Source organism: Rutidosis leptorrhynchoides, chromosome 2, assembly GCF_046630445.1.
Source record: "Rutidosis leptorrhynchoides isolate AG116_Rl617_1_P2 chromosome 2, CSIRO_AGI_Rlap_v1, whole genome shotgun sequence".
Taxonomy (NCBI): Eukaryota; Viridiplantae; Streptophyta; class Magnoliopsida; order Asterales; family Asteraceae; genus Rutidosis; species Rutidosis leptorrhynchoides.
Window position 1 is genome coordinate 496,188,776 of NC_092334.1, and position 5,759 is coordinate 496,194,534.

Genomic DNA, 5,759 nt, shown 5'->3' on the forward strand with positions numbered 1-5,759 from the left:
TGGACGTGGGTAGATGTCTAGGGACTTGCATAAAATGCATCAACAGAAGGTGCGAGTTGTAAGGAAATGAAGGAGGTGAATTTATAAGAAAATCTCTGACAGAACAATTAAAATGGACGATCGCATTTAAAGCGGATCCTAATTCCCTTGATTACCGGAGAGTCAAATCTTATTAAGAAGATTTTCTTCAAATCCCTTGAAATCTGGGAATCAATCATATCTACGTCAAATGATAAGATGAATCTACACTTACTCATTTCACTCTTCTATGTTAGCTTCATTCGTACTCTTCATATAAATGGATTGTTTATCCAAATTATTCGCTGATGATAAAACTCTAATTTTCAGCCCGTATGCATCATGAAAACATACTTATTATCATTCACGACCTTTCCACTCAAATTTCGGGACGAAATTTCTTTAACGGGTAGTTACTGTGACAACCCGAAAATTTCCAACCAAATTTATACTTTAATCTTTATATGTTTCCGACACGATAAGCAATATTTGTTAAGTTAAATTTCAAGAATTTTAAACTATGTTCATACATTCATTCAACCTCGATTAAGTTCCAACGATTCACGAACCATTAAATCATTAAACGAATATTATAACTTGAAACGTAAACAAAATATTAGATTAAATACTTTATATGATTGTATCTGTTTCAAAATATTTATCAATGGAATTAGAAGATAAGATCAAATGATTGAATTATCAGATATATTGAATTATGATTACAAGTCTCTGTTGAAAGGCCCACGTTGATTTGAGAAATCTTTCCATTTTAACAATATTCGGAAAATGGTAAAGTGATTTATAAATAAGAACAAATTGTCAATCATTGAGAACTAGACAAAGGATAGTGGAAGATTAAATCTCATAAAGACTCGATTGATCTATTTAGTTTCAAACGTACAAAAAAAAAACGTTTTCAGTTAAAAAAAACTTTATTATTAAAACGTATATAACTTTTATAAATATCTAGAACCACTTTTGACAACTCATTACTTAACTAGTATGATAAAGATAACGATATTTATATTTTATTTTATTAAATATATATAACGATTTAAATTAATATTATATATATTTATACGCGTATTATACGTACATAGTTTTATACTTTTACTATACTTAAACTTTACCTTTACTTTATTTTTACTTTACTTTAACTTTAATAATTCACTTTAATAATTCATACTTTAATAATTCACTTTAATAATTCATACTTTAATAATTCACTTTAATAATTCATACTTTAATAATTCACTTTAATAATTCATACTTTAATAATTCACTTTAATAATTCATACTTTAATAATTCATTTTAATAATTTAAAAATCTATTATAAATAGAATTCAACAGGTTTCATTATTTCATAGAAACTTGAAAATATTTTTCTCTAAACTCTCTCAATCGATTTACATATATATATTTACTCCGTATTATTTCAAGATATTATTAGTATACATAAAATATTACGACGGAGTGCTGTCCGAGTGATTTTGAAATTGTTTTTCGAGTATGATAGGATTAAGGAAATTATGGGTTATAGCTATGGAGGTGATTGAGTATGGTTCATGGGTATGCTCGTGAGGTCAATATAGTGTTTATCATTTCCGTTGCGTCTACGTACCTTTCCTGCAATATTGAATCTCAATATTGATACGTGAGTACTCATAATTTAACTTTTACATACTAATAGTGTATCCCTGACTAGTGCTCGAGTATTTAGGATTATGCATGCTTGTACTTTTGATATTGCCCTTAGACAGGTTAGGTTGAATCTTAAATTAGTTACACTTGCGGTTGAGATAAGGTATAAGATATGCATGTCCTTGGAAAGCTAGCGAAAAATTAAGAACTTTTCCTTTAGATATCGAATGGTTTTGATGAACGGATTAGAAGTTATAATCAATTGAATTTTTGATATTTTTATTAAAAATGATTATTATTATCATCGTTTTTATCGTCGTTCTAGTTTTATCTTATTATTATCATTATTATTATCTTTATCAATAAAAGGGATTTATCATTAAAAATTGTTATTTTTTTTATTATTACTATCGTTATTATCGTTAAAGTTATAATTAGTATTATTATTATTATTATTATTATTATCCAATTATTATTATTATTATTATTATTAGTATTATTATTATTATCATTATTATGAACACGATATAAAAGACGATTAAAAGCTATTAAACGAAACGATTAGGAAATAATGAGTAAGAGTATCATGATGAAATTAAAATATTATAAGATATTGATTTAGATAAAATTATCATTCTTATTATTTTTATCATTACTATTATTATTAAAAGTATCGTTAGTATTAAAACAATCATTTTAACAAAAATTATCATTTTAATAGAAATGTCATTGCTACTATAAAATATCATTATTATTATTATTTTAAATAGAATTATTATTTTAAAAATAATATTAAAAATTATCGTAAATATTAAAGTTATCATAATTAGAATTATCGTTTTATCATAATGTCATCTTAGTAATTATAAATATTGATATTTTTATAATAATAATTATTATTACAAAATAATACAACTTTTACTTACTATCATTATAGATTTTATTTTATCAAATAAATATGTGATACAAACATATTTTACTACGTGTAATAACTTACTTTAATAATACCTATCATATTATCTTCATGATAATAAATGAACCCTATAAATTTTATTACTTAATATATATAAAAGTATATTTTATTATATAAATTTAATATAAAATTTTATTTATTAATAAATAAATTATATTATTTACTTTAATAAATCTTTAAAAAAAATTCAAAAATATAAAACGACGATATTTAAACTATATATTAATCATGTATAGATTTTTGGAAATTATTTTGAGTCAAATTTACTTTTGTTGACTTTTGCATATTAGTCTCGAGCATTAGGATTGTGGTACACTATGACTTGACCTAATTTGTTAGACAAATATTGACCAACACATAAATATATATAATTAATTTAGGTTCGTGAATCCGAGGCCAACCTTGCACTTGTTCAATGACGTTATATGTATTTTTACTACGAAATACAGTATGGTGAGTTTCATTTGCCTTTTTACCCTTTATATTTTTGGGACTGAGAAAAATAGGGGATATTCTTATATGTATCTAGTTAATGTCGGTTACCAGGTGTTCACCATATGAATGATTATTTTTGTCTCTATGCATGGGACGTATATTTATGAGAACTGAAAATAAAATTCTTGTGGTCAATTAAAATGATGGAAATAAATGATTATGATAAACTAATGAACTCACCAACCTTTTGGTTGACACTTTAAAGCATGTTTATTCTCAGGTGTTAAAGAAATCTTCCGCTGTGCATTTGCTCATTTTAAAGATATTACTTGGAGTCTTTCATAGCATGTTTCGAAGAACGTTGCATTCGAGTCATTGAGTTCATCAAAGATTATTATTAAATCAATTTATAGTTGGATAGTGAATATTATGAAATGGTATGCATGCCTGTCAATTTTCGATGTAAAGAAAGTTTGTCTTTTAAAAACGAATGCAATGTTTGTAAAATGTATCATATAGAGGTCAAATACCTCGCAATGTAATCAACTATTGTGAATCGTTTATAATGTATATGAACGGGTCCTTTCAAAAATGCTGCATGGATGCGCCGCATCCAAGAGTGATGCGCCGCATCACGCCCTGGAACTTCCTGAATTCAGGTTTCACGCAACCCGAAATCTGCAAAATCTGTACAACACTTTAACTCACCTTTTGTGACGACATTTCCAACTTTGTTTAAATGTCTCCACACCTCAACATATGGTCCAGCTCATCAGTATCAAGAACACCTCTTATTTTAAGCTAGTCAATTAACCCGGCATAACAAGATTTTTTAAGGTTTCAAAATCATAGATAATTAAAATTATGAATTAGCATCCATGGAATATGGTGAATGAGGATGTCCACTAAGAAGCTGCACAGCCTGTTACACTGTATTTTTCTAGCTTATTTTTTTTTTAATAATTAATATTTTTTTCCTAGCTTAATAATGTGTGTTAGAAAACCAACGAAGCATTGCTTCAACGGCATCCCTTCACTTTGTGTGTTGGGGCCGGGGGTTAGGTCATGGGTTCGAGCCTCGCTCTTCCCATCGTATTAATTAATCTGCCTGAAATATGGATGTCCAGATTGACCTCAGGGGGTTTTCTCCAGGATCTATTCAGGATTCAAACCGGTCCGTCTGGCCCTCGGGATGGTTAAAGGATCGGGTTTCTGTAATGCGATTCGGGTTTCCTTCCGAACGCGTGTGTGTGTAAATGATGAGTGTCGTTGAAATAAATGATACACTGATGCAAGCATGTCGTTCAAAAAATGTGTTAGAAAAAAAGGAGAATACTTGGAAAGAAATAATGTAACATAAAGTAGAGACAAAAGGAAATTTAGGAACAATCTGTTTTTGTAAAAAGAGAATTGATTTTTTTTTTTTTTTCAACTGTCATACTACTAAAAATTTGAGCCCATGGACTTTGTGAGCCTATTTTGAAGTCAACAAGAAGAAACTATATATTGACAAGTATTAGTATTAGAATTTTCTTAACTCTGACATCCGAGACGTATTTTTTGATAATATGTCAAAGTCATTAATTGAAGTTTTTTAAAGGGAAATGTCAAATTTGAGTGTTAAATGTGATGGGTAAAAAGGTAAAATATGATTGGCAGTTAAGTATAAAATATATAATTTAATAATATATAAAAGTTAACGGTGGAATCTAATTGGTTGAAAATCCTTGACGCATTCATTTTTTCGTTCAGATCGACTTGTGAGTGACGTCTCGAGTGTGTTAGGAGGTGTCAGGGTTAAAGGCGTCAGGGCGTCAAATTTTTTGCCACTTTACATGCACATAAGCTTTGAGGGCGTTTTTTTTTTTTTTTTTTTTTTTTTTTTTTTTTTTTTTTTTTTGGTATTTGCTGCCGTTAAGAATAGTCTTATAAAATTCAAAAGGTTTAAGGAAGGATGCATACCGTATGTTCAACCATAAAAATCATTTTTCTCTTATTTCATCAAACATCTTTAGGTTCCTCAATTCAAATACACATTTAAAATCACCTTTAAAATAATATGAAACTGGTTCCTTAACTTAAAAAGAACTAAAGGTACATATCTTACTCTCATGAAAGTTATGTTATGGCATTAAGAATTGCCAAGATGTATAGATGTTGATAACTATTTTTAGTCATGAAACTATAATATAATGAAGAAAGAATAGTATACGTTAATGGCGATAAGTAAACGGTCTGATATATTTCAGGAGTTTCCCAACAATTTACTAATTAAGGAAGAATCGTTGAACATATTCATAATCTTAAATAATAATGATGGATAATCTTGATTAATTATGGTCCAGCACTGCACCATTAAGATTTCCTAAAGTTAAGCGATTCAACGCCATAATATATAGTTTTATAATGTTCAATACATATTTTTTTACACCAAGAATGATGGAGGCATGTATAAAGTCAATGAGAATGTCAACAAAGTAACTGTCAAGCATCTAATTACGAACAATTAACAAAATGAAAGTTTAGATTCAAAAGTAAACATACAACCTTAACTATGAAAATTTGGATAGGTTTAAGTAGTTAATTACTAAATAATCAAAAAAGGAATCTTTTAAACTAGTATAATAAGCTGACCCTATTCATAGAAACTTCAATCAATTAAGTGTTTTTTAGAGAATTGAATTATTGAAA